The sequence below is a fragment of the Podarcis liolepis genome, assembly GCF_965112155.1.
Source record: "Podarcis liolepis genome assembly, chromosome: W".
NCBI classification, from domain to species: Eukaryota; Metazoa; Chordata; class Lepidosauria; order Squamata; family Lacertidae; genus Podarcis; species Podarcis liolepis.
Window position 1 is genome coordinate 38,777,487 of NC_139568.1, and position 21,998 is coordinate 38,799,484.

The following is a 21,998-nucleotide window of genomic DNA, read 5'->3' on the forward strand; positions in this document are numbered from 1 at the left end:
TTCCAGGAAGGCATCATCTATGTCCTCCGTTTGGCTTGGGGATCTATAGTAAACTCCCACAATGAGGTCTCTGTTATTCTTCTCTCCCTTAATTTTGACCCAAATGCTCTCACTTTGGCTTTGAGGTTCTAAATCTTGGATCTCTTCACAGGTATACACATCCCTGACATATAACGCCGCCACTCCTCCTTTCTTGTCTGGTCTGTTTCTCTGAAATAGATTGTATCCCCCCATTATTACATTCCAATCGTGGGACTTATCCCACCAGGTTTCAGTGATGCCTATTATGTCCTATTTAGTTTGCTGTACCAAGAGCTCAAGCTCATCTTGTTTATTTCCCATGCTTTGCGCATTAGTGTACAGACATTGAAGTCCATTAATCATTCCCCCGTGTCTCTTATTTAAGGATTTTTTCCTCCCACCACTAGGTCTGCGTGCTGTTTGCTCCATTTGGTCTATGACATTTGGATGATCATCTTCATCAATTGATAGACTCCTACCTTCAGGAGCACTGTCTCCCTCCCCCACATTAGTCAGTTTAAAGCCCTCCTGATGAGGTTTCTGAGATTTTTGGCAAAAACATTCCTCCCAACCGTTGTGAGGTGCAGCCCATCGCTTGCCAGAAGTCCATCTTCAAGAAACTGCAGTCCGTGATCTAAGAATCCAAACCGTTCCTGTTTACACCATTTGCGAAGCCAGCTGTTTACTTCCACTATTTTTCCCTCTCTCCCTGGGCCACGTCGTTCAACTGGGAGGACAGATGAGATGACAATTTGTGCATTTAGTTGCTTCAATTTCCTGCCCAGAGCCTTGTAGTCTCTTTGGATCTTCTGGAGGCTATTGCTTGCAGTGTCATTGGTTCCCACATGAACCAAGAGGAAGGGGTATTTGTCAGTGGGTTTTATGATTCCTTGCAGTCGTTCAGTTACATCTTGGATCTTAGCCCCGGGGAGACAGCACACTTCCCAAGACATCTTGTCAGGCCCACAGATGTTAATGTTTAATAGGTTATTGTATTTTAATGTTTTGTTGAAACCCACCCAGAGTGGCTGTGGGGACCCAGCCAGATGGGCGGGGTATAAATAATAAATTATTATTATTATTATTATTACAAATGAAAGTCAGCACACCAGTGGCTGCTAAAACCAAGGATTAAGATCGGAATTGTGGAATTTGGACTAATTAAGAGAATTGGAGCAGGACCAAGGATTAACATCAACTCCAGATAACCGGAACACGGGAAGTCATCCAAAAACATTGAATTCGGAATTGATTAATTGGCTTTTTTGAGTGTATGTGATTTGGCATGATTTGGTATTGTATTGATGTGGCCTCCATTGGATTGTTATTAATGATTTTTTAAAAAAAATATATAGGTACTGTCAGGGAGCTGCCATCGGAGGAACAGGTGGTGGAAGGGGTCACGGAGGCTGGGAGAGACTCAGCAGCTGAAGCAGGAACCAGCAGGGGGAGAGGTGGATCTCTGAGGGAAAGCGAGCAGGAGGGAGGGCTCAGGGACACGTCCAGCGAGAACAGTGGGGGGGTATCTGAAGCTCCCATAGGGAGACCCACTCCTCGCCGGAAACTGTCACGCCGCGAGTCCAGAAGACGTGTGTCAGGGGTTTAGGAGCAGAGGCAAGGGCAAGGGAGGAAACAGAGAGCGAAGGGGAGGAGGCAGAAGAAAAGATGAGTGATGACGACGACCCGAGATCTCCGAGTCTTTCCAGTGAATCAGAGGATTCACAGAAAGGAGCACCAGTGGCCAGGGCAAGGGGGGAGTCTAGGGGGGCACCCCAGGAAGATAGAGCCAGAGGGGACTCAGAGGAGAGCAGTTGGAAATCGGGACCAGCGTCACCGCCAGAGAGCAGGGAAGAGGAAGGGAGCCAGGGGGCAAGCGCCGGCAGCTCACAACAGGAGGGAGGACACGAGTCAGGAGTGGCCACACCTCCATCGGGGAGCGAAGAGACGGTTAGACGGAAGGTGGAAGGTTGGGCGCGCGCGCCAAGTTCAAATGCACCGGAAGGCGGAGCAGGAGGCAGCCCGGAAAGGGAGCCAGGTCCTAAAGCCCGGCGCAAGGAGACAGGAGGGTCCGGGGGGTCAGCGTCAGAAGAATCCCGGAGGGAGGAGACCCCGGGGGGCAGAGGGACCCAGAGGAGAATAGTCAGGCGGAAAAGGTGGAGCAGGGCGAGGATATTAAGTTGGTGCACAAGGGGCGGAGACTCAGACGGAGCTTCGCCGATCTAGCTACTAGACGTAGAGTTGCACGCAGCAGCTTGAGAATGGAAACTGTAACTCAATAAAGACTTTTACTTAATGATCGCTGGCTAGCGTGATCCTCTGTGAGCTAGGATCTTCAAGCAGCTCTGACAGTAAGCTCCGTCTCACAATTGTGGGCATCTACAGCCTCGAGGAGGAGAGAGAAGCAGGTGCCTACCAGCGAGCTCACGAACGGCAGCCGACATGACGGCTGAGCAGCAGATAGCGGAACTCAGAGAAGCAGTGTCACAACTGAATGCAGCGGCTCTCGCATCCAGGAAGAGAGAGGAGGAGGCAGCTGCCGCCTGCAGGGATCTCCAGGTCAGGTTAGACGTGCTTACAAAGCAGACACCCAGGCAGGAGGGAATTGGGTTGGCGAGACGAACAGGTGGTCTGGTCTCTCACTTCGATGGGAACCTGCAACAGTATCCCAACTTTAGAGCAGACGTACTGTGCGCACTGCAACTGCTGAATAAAGACTTTAGAGATGAGCAAGAGAAAGTGGGATTCATCATGTCCCATTTGCATGGGGATGCTAAAGCATAGCTGCGCAATTTATGGAGAGATAAGGATCCGGCGCTCCAAAATGCGGATGCCTTTATTAAAGCGATGGATGGGTGTTTTTTATCAAGCATTGACGTGGATCTTGCCCGGAAGGAGGTGCATGGACTAAGGCAAGGGAGGGCCAGCGTGAGGCAGTACCATGCCCGCTTTTTCGCTTTGGTCAGTGCCCTGGAATGGGACAGAGATTCGGCCCCGGTGAGAGACCTCTTTTGGGAGGGGTTGCACAGCTCGATTAAAGATGAAATCGCGAGGGGGGAGAGACCCCGGACCACCCAGGAGGTCGTTCAGAGGGCACTGGCAGTGGGGGTGCGGCTGGAAGAACGTCCGTGGAGCAGGGACGAAGGGCGTGGAGGGCGCGAACCAGCCAGGGGCTCCTCCTTCCTTCCCAGAGAAGCAGCGCGTGCGCAATCCACGCCTCCGCCAGGAGGAGGAGCGGAACCTATGGAGGTTGGAGGTGCAAGGGCTCAGTCAGCAACCAGAGCCCTAGCACCGGCAGCAGTGAAAGCGAAGCCTCCTAGAGGAAACAGGAAGTGTTACGTCTGTGAGGAGCCAGGGCATATGGCGAAAGAGTGTCCCCAGAGGCTCCACAAGCTCACTGCAGCCTCAGCAATGGTGACTGCAGCAACGCAGCAAGGAGGACCACAGCAGGGAAACGACGCAGTCTGGCTGGAGGAAGAGGCCCTGGGGCCCAGCCAGACGTGTTAGTGACGCAGTCCCCAGAGATTTTACAGCCCGTGAACCCCCTCCCGCCCAAACCAGTAGTGAGGCTCACCGCATCTCTCCAGCTGCCCAATGGAATCACCATGGACGTGCCAATCACCATTGACTCAGGCAGCAATGCGGACTTTATAGGGCAGGACTTTGTCGACAAACACGCTATACAGTTGCTGCCGGCCACACTGCCCCTGCAGGTTGTCACGGTGGATGGCAGGGAGCTGCTCGGGGGGCAAGTGGTGAAGCAGACGCCACCAATGGTGATGCGACTTGGGAATCACAAAGAAATCATCAGCTTCAATGTCACTCAACTATCGGACACGCCCATTGTATTGGGAATGAGTTGGCTGGACAAGCACAGCCCAACGCTGGCTTGGTACCAGAGGCAGCTGACCTTCGGCTCTTCCTTTTGTGCTGAACACTGCATCGTGCCCCGGCAGGAAGGAGAGGAAGAGGAGTCACAGCTGCTGCTAGGCACGCTGCAAGCGATTCCCCACAAGTACGCAGAATTTTTGGAAGTTTTCTGCGAGAAGGAGGCAGACAGGCTACCCCCTCACAGACCATATGACTGCAAAATTGACCTGCTGCCGGGGGCGGCGCTGCCTAAAGGGAAACTGTATTCCATGTCAGAGGACGAACTGCAAGAACTCAAAGAGTTCATAGATCATAATTTGGAGCGCGGTTTCATCCGAGAGTCCAAGGCAGCGGGGGGCAGTCCTGTATTCTTTGTTAAAAAGCGGGACACGCCCCAAAAGAGACTGGTAATGGACTATCGCATTTTAAACAATGGGACCAAGCCATCGGACTTCCCCATGCCCCGAATCGACGACCTCCTAGCGAAGGTGCGGAAGGGAAAAGTGTTCACCAAGTTAGACCTGCGAGGGGCGTACAACCTCATTCGCATGCGGGAAGGAGATGAGTGGAAGACAGCCATGTTCACGCCACTGGGTACCTACGAATATAGAGTTATGCCTTTTGGATTGCAAAATGGCTCTCACGTTTTTCAAGCTTTCATGCATCACGTGTTGGCGGGACTTCTCTACAAGACGTGCGTCTGTTTCTTAGATGACATCCTGATCTTTTCGGAATCGCAGCAGGAGCATGACGGACACGTCAAGGAAGTGCTGAGCAGGCTAAAGCAACATAGGCTCTACGCCAAGCTGGAGAAGTGCCAATTTGACGTGACGGAGGTGGATTTTCTGGGCTACAAGCTGTCTGACAAGGGGCTCGCCATGGACAGCGCCAAGGTTCGAGCGGTGTTGGATTGGAAGAGCCCACGCAACCGGAAGGAGGTCCAACGGTTTGTCGGCTTTGCGAACTTCTATCGCAAGTTTATCAAGGGCTTCGCTATGCAGACAGCGGCCATCACGGACACGCTTAGCTCCAAGAAAAAGAAGTTCATTTGGACAGAGCAGGCGGAGCAGTCCTTTCAGGCACTCAAGCGTCTCTTCGCGTCGGAAGAGCAGCTGCTTCATGTCAACCCCAGCAGGCCGATGAGGGTGGAGACAGACGCCTCGGACAGAGCCGTGGGGGCGGTCCTGCTGCAGAAGGACCCGCAGGGGGTGTGGCGACCGGGAGCGTTTTACTCCAGGAAGCTCAGCAAGTCCGAGCAGAACTACACCATCTGGGACAGGGAGTTGCTGGCCATTCATGCAGCGTTCAAAGCGTGGAGGCACTTCCTGATCGGCGCCAAGCACACGGTGCAGGTTTGCACGGACCACAAGAATCTGGAGCACTGGCGCACGGCACAGTTCCTAAACCAGAGGCAGATACGTTGGGCTGAGTTCTTTGCGAACTTCGACTTCCGCATAGAGTACGTCCCGGGGGACACTAACATCATGGCGGACGCTCTCTCCCGTAAGCCACAGTATCTGGAGGACGCAACGCCAGCGGCCGCCATGCACATCTTCGCACCAACAGTGTGGGCGTGCGCCGCGGCAACCGTGGACCTGGAGGCGGTGCGACGAGCGTTGCAGGATGACTCCTTCGCGCGAGCAAAAATGGCAGAGGTGCAAAGGGGCAAGGCAGCGGCCGACGGTTTCCAGCTAAGAGATGGATTGCTCATCCGTAAAGGGGCCATCTACGTGCCGGGAGACGACCTTCGCGCCAAGGTGCTGCAGCAGCTGCACGACGCGCCCACTGCCGGGCACTTTGGCAAGGAGAAGACGGTGGAATTAGTCGCCAGGGATTTCTGGTGGCCGGGAATGAGAGGGGAGGTCGCAGACTACGTGGCGAGGTGTGACACCTGCCAGAGGGCCAAGCCAGTGCACAGACCGCCGGCCGGACTGTTGGAACCGCTGCAAACTCCGGTCGAACCTTGGGAAAGGGTGGCCCTGGACTTTGTCACGGATCTGCCCAGCTCGAGGGGCAAGACGGCAGTGCTGGTGGTGGTGGACCTGTTTTCCAAGATGGCACATTTCATTCCGTGTGCTAAGGTGGCCACGGCGGAGCAAACCGCCAAACTGTTCATAGACCACATGTTCAAGGTTCACGGTCTGCCACGGTCTATTCTGTCCGACCGGGGGCGGCAGTTCATCTCGAATTTCTGGCAGAAGCTGATGGGCTTCCTTAACGTCAAGATCAACCTGGCGTCGGCGAGACACCCGCAGACCAACGGGCAAGCGGAGCGGGTCAATGCCATCATGCAGCAGTACCTGAGATGTTATGCAAATCAACAGCCTGCGACGTGGGTGGATTACCTGCCGCTTGCCGAGTTCGCCTACAACAACACGAAGCACGTGTCCACGGGGGTCACGCCGTTCTTCGCCAACAACGGGAGGCACCCCAGAACCTTCCCGGGACTGGAAAGAATGGGGGAGGGGGAGCCGCAGACAGCAGATGCGTTCGCGTCGGAGCTGCAGGAAGTCCACGATCAGCTGAGGCGCCACCTGGAGCTGGCCAAGCACGCATACAAGGTACAAGCGGACAAACACAGAAGGGTTGGCGAAGAGCTCCACGTGGGAGACTGGGTCTGGTTAGCAGCCCACGCAGTGCCGGCCAGGTCGTTGGCCAAGAAGAAACTAGGGCATAAACAACTGGGGCCCTACCAAGTCGAAGAGCAGGTCAACCCGGTAGCTTTCAGACTGGCACTTCCGGAGGGTTCCAGAATGCATCCGGTGTTCCACAGATCGGTGCTCACTCCCTAGAAGGCACCGCACAGGTTCCAGGAACCCGGAACGGCGCCGAGTCCGGTCAGAGACAGAACAGGACACGTGGGAGTGGCACAGAAGGAGCGCATCAACGAAGTCACGGAGATTTTGGACTCCAGATGGGGGGAAGAGGGGGTAGAATACTTTCTCGCCAAGGAGGGCACCCCGGCCAGTGCGAACAGCTGGGTGCCGGGCTACGCCTTGGACGAACCTCTGCTCAAAGACGAGTTTCATGCCCTCTTCCCACATAGACCAATGCCAGCAGACTTTTTCGACGACTGGCTTTTCACGCCCACGCTTTCGGCCAGCACGTTCCGGGGGTTCGACTCGGACGAGGACCCGACACGAGACGTCCGTTCCCCGGAGGGGTCACCCTCGGGATCTGCCTCAGAACCCTCGTATTGGTGGGACGATAGACCAGAGGAGCAGTTCCGCAGAAAGTGGCTGGAATGCCCAGGACGAGCAACGCCGCCAGGAGGAAGTGAGGGAGAGACGGACATGGACGTTTTCGGGGACGACCCTGGTTTCGAGCACGGCGGCACAGAGATGGAAGCGGAGGTGACCGTCGTCGACGAGAGCAGGGAGGAAGACCCGGGAGACTTCAGATGGAGGCCCGCCACGGGAAGCGAACGATATCCGACGTTCGTCCCTTTGACACAGCAGCACCCAGCTCCAGCACCGGAAGGAGGGGAGGGGGGAATGGGGGGCTTCGAGGGGGGGATGGATGTCAGGGGTTTAGGAGCAGAGGCAAGGGCAAGGGAGGAAACAGAGAGCGAAGGGGAGGAGGCAGAAGAAAAGATGAGTGATGACGACGACCCGAGATCTCCGAGTCTTTCCAGTGAATCAGAGGATTCACAGAAAGGAGCACCAGTGGCCAGGGCAAGGGGGGAGTCTAGGGGGGCACCCCAGGAAGATAGAGCCAGAGGGGACTCAGAGGAGAGCAGTTGGAAATCGGGACCAGCGTCACCGCCAGAGAGCAGGGAAGAGGAAGGGAGCCAGGGGGCAAGCGCCGGCAGCTCACAACAGGAGGGAGGACACGAGTCAGGAGTGGCCACACCTCCATCGGGGAGCGAAGAGACGGTTAGACGGAAGGTGGAAGGTTGGGCGCGCGCGCCAAGTTCAAATGCACCGGAAGGCGGAGCAGGAGGCAGCCCGGAAAGGGAGCCAGGTCCTAAAGCCCGGCGCAAGGAGACAGGAGGGTCCGGGGGGTCAGCGTCAGAAGAATCCCGGAGGGAGGAGACCCCGGGGGCAGAGGGACCCAGAGGAGAATAGTCAGGCGGAAAAGGTGGAGCAGGGCGAGGATATTAAGGGGCGGAGACTCAGACGGAGCTTCGCCGATCTAGCTACTAGACGTAGAGTTGCACGCAGCAGCTTGAGAATGGAAACTGTAACTCAATAAAGACTTTTACTTAATGATCGCTGGCTAGCGTGATCCTCTGTGAGCTAGGATCTTCAAGCAGCTCTGACAACGTGTTTCCGTTAAAGAGCTTTTATGCTGGAAACGATTCTGAAAGCAACCACTGTCGGAATCTGCAAGTGACTAGAGCAGCCATGTCTGAGGGGCTCTGTCACAGACAGAAGTTTGTGGGCTTGAACAAACTCTGAGGGACTACTATTTTACGCACAAGCAGCTCATCATCCCATCACAGGTACATTTACTGGGGAGGAAGCCCTCCTGAACACAGTGTGAAAACATATATAGAAATGATCTGCGAGGTGGTATAAGGGGAGAAAAACTGAGGCATGTGTGAGGCAGGAGCGCAGGAAATGGAGGCAGCAATGAGAAGCAGGTGGGGCGAGGGAGGGACTTCATCCAGGCACGATGAGGAGCCGCATCTCTGCCAAGGGAAGGCAGGATCAGGACCAGAAACAGCATCAGCTGCACGGCTCCCTTTGACAGGGAGGAAGGGAATGGACCTTGCGAGATACATACAGGCACCTCAAAAGTGGTGGGTTTCTGAGTCCTCTGCCAAGTGGGTCTTAGTTCATTCATCTTCACAGACAATACTGAGCTGCAAATGTCTTGGAGGAGGAAGGGAAGGAGCCCTGCCTGCAATGAGCCCACCACATGTAAAAACAAAATAGTGCTTTCTTTGGCAAGTGTCAGAAAAAGGTGAAGAATTTCATCAGGCCACAGAAGTTTGGGTCTCTCAGACTTGCAAATGTCTTTATTTAATGCACTCACGGCAACCTTTGTAGCTTGTGCACTTCTGCCTTAAGGCAGCCTTCCTCCAGGCAGGACACTGGCTGGTGAGTATTGTGCTCCCAAGCAGCTGGGTGGCAGCAGGCTGGGGATTCTGCCTCAAGGCATGGCACACTTCCTGGCAGAAGTGAAGCATACCTTTGCTCCTGCTATCTCAGGGCACTGATAGGTAATGGGCAACCAAGGAGTTATCTTAATATCATTCAGGAACTAGTATTACATCTCAGCTTTTACTCCTCTCTTTTCAGTGTTTTTAAAATCCTTCAAGTTATCTTGGTGCTATAGGAGCTGGCCAGAGAAGGTCACCTCCCCCCACAGCAAGCCTAAACCTCAGGAAAGTGGGTCAAACTGTGGCACAGTGGGAAGCCACAGCATGGGCTCTTCCCTGGCCTTTCTGGGGTGAAGTGGGAAGGAGCATTGCTGCTGTGTCTCTCACACCTCCAAGGTTTGAACCCAGCCTAAGTGGTGGAGAAAATAGAACATAAGAAGAGCCTGTTGGCTCAGGCTAAGTACCCACCGAGTCCAGCATCCTGTTCTCACAGTTGAAGAATGCCAATGGAAGAGTGTGGTAGATCACTGCCAGTTTTTGATAATGGATGGTAGATGTAGATCACAGGCTACTTGAAGTTGGACATGCCTGCCATATATCAACAAGCACCATAATAGCAGCGTTCAAAATTAGCCGGGCGCCAGTCGCATTTTGCAACTGGCAACCGGCCTTTTGTGACTGGAGATGTCCGGGCGCCACCCTTGGGGCCTAGTATCTCCGCCTGCCTGGCTACAGTCAGCTGGTTTGCCGGGCACCACAGCAGCAAAATACGCAAGATGCCTCTTTTCTCTGATGCAGCGCCTCTGGGAGAATCAGGTGTTTTGTGGGTTAGCGTGGCTGCACAAGACTCTGCAGACCACCTGATTCTATGTCTTGGTTAATTAACAGAGTATTGTGTTTGTAATATTTTTATCTCTTGTTCTAACTCTATTACCTGATTTCTTACTAATCTCTTTCTTTCTTTTTGTTAGTTCCTTTAAAATACCTTGAATAATTGCCTCTCTTATTTTTTGGTATGCATTCTGTTGGATCATATATCCCCTTCATGACCACCGTGCCTGTGTCCCACACCACATTTGCATCTACGTCTTTGTTGAGTTTAAGTTCAAATTGTTATCTTAGAATCGCCTTCCCTTTGGTTACTACTTCTGAATTATTTAATACAGCCTCATTTATTCACCATCTGTAACCTTTTTGCTTCTCCCCCAATATTCCTGAAACCAAATCAGGTGTTCTGCGGGGTGGCACGGCAGTAAAAATTAAAAAAAAAAATGGCACCTAGACATTTTGTTTTGGCACCCACAACCTAGGTCCCAGAAGCCACATGGCTCCTAGCTTTCCTATCCCAGTTTCTAACACTGTTGCTGGGACTCCAGTATCCATTAGCCCCAGTCAGCATGGCCAATGGTAGGAAAGGGCTGTATCTCAGTGGTTAGAGCACATGCTTTGCATGCAGAAGGTCCCAGGTTCAATTTCCAACATCTCCAGGTAAAACTGCCAGGTAACCCTGCCTGAAACCCTGAAGAGCTGCTGCCAGTCAGTGTAGACAATACTTGGCTAGATGGACCAAAGGTCTGATTCAGTATAAGACAGCTTCCTAGGTTTCCTATGGTGGGAGTTGTAGTCCAGGAAGGGTTATGGGTTAGTGAACCCTGCACTATGACGACCACAGGATGTTTATTTTTTACAAGCACATATATATATATATAATTATATATCAATGGAAAGATAATTTTATGAAGAATGTAATACAAGAAACTTTGTTCAATTATCTGTATTCTATCAAAGGTTATAGCCAAATAACCAGAAAAAGGAAGCACAACTTGCTTAGGTTGATATGCTGTAGCTTTCCTTCATTGGAAGGTAGCCAATGAGCATGAGTGTTTAGATAGCATCAACAGTGTCTCCGAAAAATTTTACACATCACTTGGGAAGACAGGAGAACTAATATCAGTGTACTGGAAGAAGCAAAGATCACCAGTCTTGAAGCAATGATTCTTCAACATCAACTTCGTTGGACTGGTCATGTTGTGTGGATGCTTGATTATCGTCTTCCAAAGCAACTACTCTATTCTGAACTTAAAAATGGAAAGCGTAATGCTGGTGGTCAACAAAAGAGGTTTGAAGACTGTCTCAAGGCAAATCTTAAAAAATGTAGTATAAACGCAGACATCTGGTAAACACTGGCCTGCAAGCGCTCCAATTGGAGAACAGCCTTTACCAAAGGTGTCCTGGGCTTTGAAGACACTCAAACTCAGGACGCAAGGGAGAAACGTGCTAAGAGGAAGGCACACTTGGCAAATCCACACTGTGATCAACTCCCGCCCGGAAACCAGTGTCCCCACTGTGGAAGGACTTATGGGTCCAGAATTGGCTTCCATAGTCACTTACGGACTCATTGTTAAATCCGTGTTTATGGAAGATAATCTTACTCGGCTACGAGTGATTGCCAAAGAAGAAGGAGGAGGAGGATTCAGCTATTGATGTTATGTACTGGAGCTGAGAGGAGGACATTTGTCAGTGTTTTTATGTGATTGCTATCAAGTTGATTATTTTTGTGTGTGTTCTTTCATTTAGTGAGCTTGTAAAATGTAATAAAATTAAAGGAATGGCACAAAGAGTTGACTGGTCACCCAGAAAGTGATGTAAAATAGTACTATCAAGTGAACAGTTATGAAGAAATTAGAATAAAAAATGGTGAAAACTTAACCAAAGGTGGCATTCCTACATTTTTGATGAGGTGTAAGGAGACTTAGACAAGGAGAAGGGGACGACAGAGGACGAGATGGTTGGATGGTGTTCTCGAAGCTACCAGCATGAGTTTGACCAAACTGCGGGAGGCAGTGGAGGACAGAAGTGCCTGGAGTGCTCTGGTCCATGGGGTCACGAAGAGTCGGACACGACTAAACGACTAAACAACAAGAAGGAGACTTAGTCACTACAAAATCAGACTGGTAAAGGCAGGAAAAGGTGCACAACAGCAAGTGACGATAGAAGAACTGAGAGACTGTACCTACGTGACAGAAGAAAATCATCTGGGTGTATACAAGATGACATGGCGCAACGTAATGTGAAGTTGACTGCTAGCACTGTTCAGCGCAGATTGAAGGAATATGGTCTAAATGCTAGAATTCCATGGAATAATAATAATAATTTATTATTTCTACCCCGCCCATCTGGCTGGGTTTCCCCAGATACTCAGGGAGGCTTCCAACAAAAGATTAAAAATACATTAAAACATCAGTCATTAAAAACTTCCCTAAACGGGGCTGCCTTCAGGTGTCTTCTAAATGTCAGATAGTTGTTTATTTCTTTGACATCTGATGGGAGGGCGTTCCACAGGGCGGGCGCCAGTACCGAGAAGGCCCTCTGCTTAGTTCTCTGTAACTTGGCTTCTCACAGTGAGGGAACCGCCAGAAGGCCCTCTGGGCTGGACCTCAGTGTCCGGGCAGAACGATGGGGGTGGAGACGCTCCTTCAGGTATCCTGGACCGAGGCCATTTAGGGCTTTCAAGGTCAGCACCAACACTTTGAATTGTGCTTGGAAACGTACTGGGAGCCAATGTAGGTCTTTCAAGACTGGTGTTATGTGGTCTCGGCAGCCGCTCCCTGTCACCATTGTTTTTAAAAAAGGCATTGTTATCTCTCAAACAAAGGTTGAAAAGATTAAACTGGGAAAAAACCCATGTTAACTGGACAGCGGAACAATGGGACAGTGCTATTTGGAGTGATGAAACCAAAATCTCTTTGCTTAGTAGTGATGGCATGAAATATGTGAGAAGAATCAGAGGAGATTTACATCCTACTTGCATTACACCTACCATGAAACACCCAGTTAGTGTTATGATCTGGGGTTGTGTGACAGCAAAAGGTGTGAGCAGAATTTGCATCATTAATGGGAATGTAAATGCCCCAAAATACATAGCCTAGAGACCTTAACCCAGGGCTCAGCAAACTTTTTCAGCAGGTGGCCGGTCCACTGTCCCTCAGACCTTGTGGGGGGCCGGACTATATTTTGAAAAAAAGGAATTAATGCATTCCTATGCCCCACAAATAACCCAGAGATGCATTTAAAATAAAAGCACACATTCTACTCATGTAAAATAAAATAATAATAATAGTAAATAATAATAATAATAATAATAATAATAATAATAATAATAATAATAATAATAATAATTTATTATTTATACCCCGCCCATCTGGCTGGGTTTCCCCAGCCACTCTGGGCGGCTTCCAAAAGAATATTAAAATACTGTGATACATCAAACATTAAAAGCTTCCCTAAACAGGGCTGCCTTCAGATGTCTTCTAAAAGTCTGGTAGTTGTTGTTCTCTTTGACATCTGGTGGGAGGGCGTTCCACAGAGAGGGTGCCACTACCGAGAAGGCCCTCTGCCTGGTTCCCTGTAACTTGGCTTCTCGCAGTGAGGGAACCGCCAGAAGGCCCTCGGTGCCGGACCTCAGTGTCCGGGTAGAACGACGGAGGTGAAGACGCTCCTTCAGGTATACTGGACAGAGGCCGTTTAGGGCTTTAAAGGTCAGCACCAACACTTTGAATTGTGCTCGGAAACGTACTGGGAGCCAATGTAGGTCTTTCAAGACCGGTGTTATGTGGTCTCTGCGGCCACTCCCAGTCACCAGTCTAGCTGCCGCATTCTGGATTAGTTGTAGTTTCCGAGTCACCTTCAAAGGTAGCCCCACGTAGAGTGCATTGCAGTAGTCCAAGCGGGAGATAACCAGAGCATGCACCACTCTGGTGAGGCAGTCCGCGGGCAGATACGGTCTCAGCCTACGTACCAGATGGAGCTGGTAAACAGCTGCCCTGGACACAGATTTAACCTGTGCCTCCATGGACAGCTGTGATTCCAAAATGACTCCCAGGCTGCGCACCTGGTCCTTCAGGGGCACAGTTACCCCATTCAGGACCAGGGAATCCTCCACACCTGCCCACCTCCTGTCCCCCAAAAACAGTACTTCTGTCTTGTCAGGATTCAATCTCAATCTGTTTGCCGCCATCCATCCTCCAACCGCCTCCAGACACGCACACAGGACCGTCACTGCCTTCACTGGTTCTGATTTGAAAGAGAGGTAGAGCTGGGTATCATCTGCATATTGATGGACACCCAGTCCAAACCCCCTGATGATCTCTCCCAGCGGCTGCATATAGATGTTGAAAAGCATGGGGGAGAGGACAGAACCCTGAGGCACCCCACAAGTGAGAGCCCAGGGGTCTGAACACTCATCCCCCACCACCACTTTCTGAACACGGCCCAGGAGGAAGGAGCGGAACCACTGTATGACAGTACCCCCAGCTCCCAGCCCCTCAAGACGGTCCAGAAGGATGTTATGGTCGATGGTATCAAACGCCGCTGAGAGATCCAGCAGAACTAGGAAACAGCTCTCACCTTTGTCCCTAGCCCGCCGGATATCATCAACCAGTGCGACCAAGGCAGTTTCAGTCCCGTGATGAGGCCTGAATCCCGATTGGAAGGGATCCAAATGGTCCGCTTCTTCCAGGCATGCCTGGAGTTGTTCAGCAACCACTCAATCACCTTGCCCAAGAATGGAAGATTTGAGACGGGGCGATAGTTGGCCATCGTGGCCGCATCTAAAGATGGTTTTTTAAGAAGCGGTTTAATAACCGCCTCTTTCAGCGGGTCTGGGAAGGCTCCCTCACGGAGGGAAGCATTCACCACCCCACGAAGCCCATCGCCCAGCCCTTCCCGGCTAGCTTTTATAAGCCAGGATGGGCAAGGATCAAGGAGACAGGTGGTTGGTTTCACTCGTCCAAGCAGCCTGTCCACATCCTCGGAGGTAACAGATTGGAATTGATCCCACTCAACTTGACTAGACAGAACTCTAGCACTCTCCCGCCCCCGCCCTGCTCCCACGGTGGCGTCTACCTCTTCCCGAATCTGAGCGACTTTATCTGCAAAAAACTTTGCAAAATCATTGCAGGAGATCATGTGGCGATCATACTGGGCCCCGATGTAGCAGGTGGTTCCGCTAAATTGCGGACCACCTGAAAAAGTCTCCTGCTGCTGTTTTCTGCAGATGCAATAGAGGCAGTGAAGAAAGCCTTCTTCGCCGTCGCTACCGCCACTTGGTAGGCTCGACATTGAGCTCTAACCTGTGTCCGGTCAGCTTCAGAATGGGTCATCCGCCACCGGCGCTCTAGCCGTCTCAACGATTGTTTCATTACCCTCAGATCCATGGAAAACCACGGGGCTGTCTGGGCTCCATGCATTCGGAGAGGGCGCTTCGGAGCCAAACAGTCAATAGCCCTGGTTAACTCCACATTCCAGCGGGCCACCGGGGAATCAGCTGAAAGGCCATCAACATGGGATAAAGCATCCCCTACCACTCTCTGGAAACCATTTGGATCCATTAAGTGGCGGGGGCGGACCATCTGAATCGGTCCCACCTCCCTGCAGAGGGGAAGGGTCGCGGAGAAGTCAAGTTGCACCAGGAAGTGGTCTGACCATGGCACTTCTTTTGTTTCGCTTTTACTTAGTGTCAGAACACCAACATCCATGGAGGTAAACACCAGGTCCAAGGCATGTCCGCGGCTATGGGTTGGGCCAAACTTATTCAGGGACAGCCCCATGGAGGCCATGCTTTCCACGAAGTCCCGAGCGGCCCCTTGTAAGGTCGTGTCGGCATGGATATTAAAATCCCCTAGGACAACCAAACTAGGTGTCTCCAGGAGAACATCCGCCATGACCTGAAGCAGCTCGGGCAGGGAATCCTTGGTGCAGCGGGGAGGTCGGTACACCAAAAGGAATCCTGTACTGCCCCTATTGCCCAACTTCCAGAACATGCACTCAGAGAACTGGGTCTTCCCAATAGGATGCCTGGAGCAAACTAATGACTTCCTAAAAATCCCTGCAACCCCCCCTCCCCGCCCACAAGGCCTGGGTTGCTGTGCGTAAGAGAAACCTGGTGGACAAGCAGCGGCAAGGACAGGCCCATCTGCTTCACCCAACCAAGTCTCTGTTACACAAGGCAGGCCCCACAAATAACCCAGAGATGCATTTTAAATAAAAGGACACATTCTACTCATGTAAAAACATGCTGATTCCCGGACCACCCGCGGGCCAGATTTAGAAGGTGATTGGGCCGGATCTGGCCCCCGGGCCTTAGTTTGCCTACCCATGCCTTAACCCAATCCAAAATCTATGGAGCCGACTAAAGAACCTTGTTAGTCAGAAGCAACTCAGCAATAAAACCCAATTAATAGAGGCAATAATTCAATCTGGGTTTCACATTATTACAACTGCAGAACTAAAGAAACTTGGTCCACTCCATGGGAAGGCGTTGTAAGACCGTAATTAAAGCTAAAGGTTACCCAACTAAGTATTAACTGACATGGTGAGAATTTTTGTATATCTCATTTTTTCTATGTGTTTCATGTTTCTTCTTGATGACTGCTGTTGTAATAAATAATCCTTCATAAAATTTATTGCATTACCTTCTTCATTAAATTATCTTTCCATTGATATATAATTTTATGGTATAATTTTATAGATACACTTTTTCCAAAAGGTTTCCACAATTTTGGCCACTAGTGTATACAGAGTGCCTCCTACATTCCTCACAGAAAGTAAACTTTTCATTCAAGAAAAGCTTGCTTTGCTGTGTGTAACTATGAATTTCACATTGGGCAGCATGGGCACCACAGAGTGCAGACATCATATGGGGACAGATAAAGGGAGAGCAGCATTAAAGAAAAGAAAACCAGATTCTGTAAGTGAGAGCAAGTAACGTAACGGGGAGACTTGTTTGGAACAAACAGTGACTGATTCCCTACACCGGCAAGCAAGCACCATCTCGTAGCAAAGTGATTGGAAGACCCAGCCCCAGAAATCTTTTTGTCTTTGCAGACAAGTTATTTATGATTTACTGTACAGAGAACACAGACAGGCAAAGCAGCAAAAGCTTCCCACAAAGGTGATAAAGGATTTGCCCATCTGCCACACACCTTTGCTTTGGGCAGTGTACAGAGAAGAGGCAACATGCAGAGCATCCCAGAATGGCTTCCCAGAGCCCATCACCAAGAGTATCCTGCTACTGCTGCCACTGTCCACTCCACACCTGCTCTTTCAATCTTCCAGGGGTCATCCAGATGGTGAACACAGGAGCAGCCACCTCACTGCTTCACCGGAATTTTATAGGTGCCACAGTAACACTCACTTGCCTTGTATGGAGGCAGTGGCCCCCTTTTTCTCCCAGAGTCCCACACCAACATTTGGAAGGCATTCTGCTTCCCACGTAGGGGACTTGAGAGGGTGGTGAAGGGGAGGGGGAGAGACATGCTCTGCTGCTATGGGGGTAGTTAGGAGGGTCAGAGCCCAGACAGAGGCTGGTGGGAATGCAGTAGCAGAGGAAGATACGCAGAGGCAGCGGGGAGCAACCTAGAAACCAAGTCAGGACTGGGGCTCAATTTCATATACTTGTCTGTTTGGAAGTATAAGTGACAGAGAGGACATAGGAAGTTGCCTTGTGCTGCTGAGGACCATTGGCCCAACTTTCTCAGTATTGCATACCCTTGCACACCCTTCAAGTATCCCTATTTTCCAGGGAGAGTCCCAGAATTACGAAAGCCATCCTGGCTTCTGATTTGATCTGGGAATGTCCCTGTCTCCCCATGTCAGTGCTGCCGCCACCAAACTCAGGGAGGAGCCGGCACTTGTCCTGAGCTGCGGCGGTGAGGGAGCATCCTGTGGACTCTCCATGGCCATTGCCGCCGCCGCCACCAACCCCCTCCCTTGGGTAGCTCATAGCGGCTGCTGGAGAACGGGTGCGGATGTGGAATGTTGGAGGGCAGAGTATTAGCTACACTGAACCACTTCCCTGAGGGCACCACTGAAAACTACAAAGGCTTACATCTCCAGAAGCACTGATGTCCATATCACATTCACTTGGGTATCACTCATTGGAGCCAACTCCTTGGGGTCGAGGTACATTCGGCCCAGGGTTCAAAACGAACACGTGCTTTTTGCAATTCAATAGCGCCACCTTGCAACCAAGTTTAGATTTCCTGTTGCAATGTTGCGACTAAAATCTCCAGCAAGGGCAACATCCCTAAGAGCAAGGACAAAAGCTGAAAACCTGTTACCAGGTTGTTGAGCTTAAGGCACTCTGCAAGAAGCCTTTAGATACGCAGGAAGAAGAAATCTGATTCCATTCTGCTACTGTTTGCAAGAGCTGCAAAGCAAATTGTCTGCTGGTCTGCTGTAGAAAAAACAGCAGAGCAGCTGGTTTTTTCAGCCCACCCCCACACCTCCCCTCCCCTCCAGAGCTGCTTGTGTTTAAGCAATGACCTTGGTGAGATAAAGAGCTCAGCCAAGAACAGCAAAGCCAGAGGAACAGAGGCTCCGTCTCCATAGCAACAAGACCAGATTTACATACCTCACAGAAAAGGGGACTATGACTCAGTTGAGGGAGTCAGTAAGTAGACTTACAAGACTCTCCCCAGACTTCAAAAAAGATCCAGAATAAACGGTCCTTAGAACAGAAGATGGACCAACAAAACAAAGATGCTGCAGATAGTGTGGAAGCTATGGGACTTAGGGAAAACTTCCCACTGACAGGCACAAAGGCTCATAACGTAGTATCATGCTGCTCCTTTGCCTCTATGCTGACCTTGGAATCCTCACACATGTTCATCAGTGGATGAACCATCAGAAAGACTTGATCCACTAATTCAACTTGGCTCAGATAGAGAGCATTTATTAAGAGAGACTCTGAATACAGTCCTGGATGAACATCAGACAGACCATAATGGTGACATGAAAGAACTTACACCACATATGCATACAGGCTGTGTGGACTATGAAGTAGACCTGTGCACGTTATACAAATCACACCACAGCAGCGAGCATCAGGAATCTGCAAACCTTAAATATCTGGCACAAGAACTTCTAGAGAATGGTGAGCAAGAAACTGCTGTGCAAATATTTCCTGCTCGGCAAGAACAGCTACATGGCCAAAAGAAAAACTTGCATCTACCTGATGTTTCTTCTCAGGAGACTCTTCAAGAGTTCGACCTTCCAATATTATTAAAAGAGTCAGAGCAATTAAATAAAGATGTTCCAATTGAAGGATTTTACAAAAGCCAATCATTTTGTCAAATGAGATAACCCGCATAGAGACCCCAATGGAATGACTATTATTGTTATTCATTCATCCAAGGTCCATGGACTGTTACAACAGTTAAAACACAATTATTTAAAAGCAATTTGAAACAATTTACTGTCACAGAAATAAGGTGGCTTCTAAAAATATGCCCAAGCAGGCAAATGCATAATTTTGCAGCCAGCCAACCCTTGTTGATATTTTTTTTTGGGGGGGGTGGAGGCAACCAGATGGGGAGAAATGGATTCAAGTCCCTTTTTAACTTTAAAAATTCAGAGTAACCCTGGATCGGTCACTGTTTCTGAGACCAGTCAATCTCACAGAGCTGTTTGGTGGATAAAAAGTGGGGTGAGGAGGGAATAAACCTTCACCAGCACTAGGTACTACCTTTGCTAAGATTGGTGGTGGGGCTAACCTCCCCCCCCCCATGTTTTATTCAAGTAGACGCCCTTGCATGCTTAAGTTACAGTATAAAAAACCCCAATTGTGCAACGATACAATATAGCTCTGTATTTAGGATACTATCTAAAACGCTCCCCACTCCAATCCCCAGCAAGTGACAGGGTCATAGCCTGTCCCATCAGGCTCTCCTTTAAACCAATTCAGACCACTGTTTACACAGACTAGCATCAACCATCCAGAGTTTCACACAGAGGACATTTCCAGGGCCACCTGGAGATGCTGGGGATTTAAACTGGGACCTTCTGCATGTGAAATACTGTATATGCTCTACCAGGAAATTATTTCAGCCTAGGTGGTTGCAGTGGGGATGGGGGTGGGGGTGGGGAAATATAAATGGGCATTTCTCTGGTGGGTTGAAGTATGTGTCATAGGAGGTCAAACACACAAGACCCCTCTCCTGTGTGTGTGCAGATCAAGAAGGAAAGTCACATATTTGGGGGCTCTCCCCAGGTGTGTATTAGAAGGGAAGCAGCAAGTGCATGGGGTGTTGTTGTTTTTGTGTGTGTGTGCGCGGGCGCAAGAGAGATAAAAAAAATGGCGGGGAGACTCTTCTGTGCTGTTTAGCGGGGAAAACAATCATATGGGAAGAAAATGCAGAAAGGGGGGCTCCTGTGTGCCTGCTGTGAGGGGGAAACTGAGTTGCATGGAGAACAAATGAGGTGAGAAAATATGTCCGTTGAGGGCATGGGCGTAGCCTGTTGGGATATGAGTACTACGCAGCTGCGAACAAGCAGTTCGATGTTTACATCACATGATGGGTCTAACCGTGGGACAGGATGTTCCAAGCAATTCTCAGGGATTTGTTCTCTGTCTAATATGCGACCTTCCTGTTGTTTGTGTCGAGGAAGTCTAGCGCAGTTGCTCGGAGGAGACTGAGTAAGCAGACATGCTTTTTGTACAGTGTACAGTCATGAATAAAGTAGAGATGAAATAGTCTACTTTCTGACTGTTTTCTTTCTCCTGCTGCTATGCAAGGGGGAAGGGGGTGTGCACCTTTCATCAGGGAGGTGTCACCTATCAAGATCTCCCTGGTCTGCCGGGATGCCAGCCAGGGTAGGTCACCGGCAAACAGGCCCCAACAAGCCTGGGAAGATGAGCCAGCCTTCCCAAGGGGGCCAGTTTCCAACAAGTGGTAGCACGTGGATGGTCGAGGCAACAAGGCACAGCTAAGGGGGGCAGCTGTCCCCCTAAATCAAGTAAGTCCATACAAAATACTTAGATGAGGTTCCGCCCCCCCCCATAAATCCTGGCTACGCCCATGGTGAGGGGCAAAAAGTCAAACACATGCAGTGGGGGGACGGGGTCTCTGTGTGTCCGTCAGGAGTAGAGATGTAAAATTTCCGGAAATTTTGAAGCCACGAGAAAAAAACGTTTCCCCTCTGTTTTTTCCCGGGGGGAAAATGGAAATTTTGGAAAAATTGAAAAAAAGGTCAGTGTGGAGTAGTTTTACAAATTGCATAAAACACAGTGTAGATAAAAGTATTATGCTTGCAATAAAACAGGTAACCAACCCCTTTTCCTCAAAAGCAACAAAAAAAGCAAGAAACCATCAACATTAAAAATAATCAGATTTGCCCCTTAGAACCAACAGCAAATAAATTTAAGGTCCACCTCAGTATTTAAGCTCCATAGAAGGTCTACCCTTTGAGTAGTGCTTAAAAAAATAATCCAAAACAAAATCCAAAACAAAAACAAAACCAGAAGAAACAACATATACAGTTTATTCTATCTCATTTTTTGAACTACTGCTATCATTTTCCATTTCTTCTTCCTCTTCCTCTTTGTCATTTTTCTCATGGACTTCTAAAAAAAGGCTTTGGGGAAAAATGGGGGGACACCTGTTTTTCCCCCTGTTTCCCCCCAGGTCTTTCAATCTCTACTTGACCACAGGCAGCGCAAAGCATAAGGCAATTTTTCTGCATGCCAGGCCAAGAAGTAACCAACATCCAGTTACTGAATAGTATGTTGCACTACGGCTTAAACTCTGAAAGGAAAAGGCGTGTATGTGGTTTTTTTATTGCATTTGTTATTATATATTATAAACCGGATGCGGGTGGCACTGTGGGTTAAACCACTGAGCCTCTTGGGCTTGCCGATCAGAAGGTCGGTGGTTCAAATCCCCGCGACGGGGTGAGCTCCTGTTGCTCGGTCCCTGCTCCTGCCCACCTAGCAGTTTGAAAGAACGTCAAAGTGCAAGTACAGTGGTACCTTGGGTTAAGTACTTAATTTGTTCCAGAGGTCTGTTCTTAACCTGAAACTGTTCTTAATCTGAGGTACCACTTTAGCCAATGGGGCCTCCTGCTGCTGCCGCACCGCCGGAGCATGATTTCTGTTCTCATCCCACTCAGCAAAGTTCTTAACCCGAGGTACTATTTCTGGGTTAGCGGAGATCAATAGGTACCGCTCCGGCGGGAAGGTAAACAGCATTTCCGTGCGCTGCTCTGGTTCGCCAGAAGCGGCTTA

The 21,998-nt window shown here is 50.1% G+C and overlaps 1 protein-coding gene across 1 annotated transcript in view; it reads right to left on the reverse strand.

Moving 5' to 3' along the window:
* Positions 1-21,998, reverse strand: part of LOC310697764 (putative helicase senataxin) — a 302,418-nt gene that overhangs the window by 279,442 nt on the left and 978 nt on the right. The window lies entirely within an intron of this gene.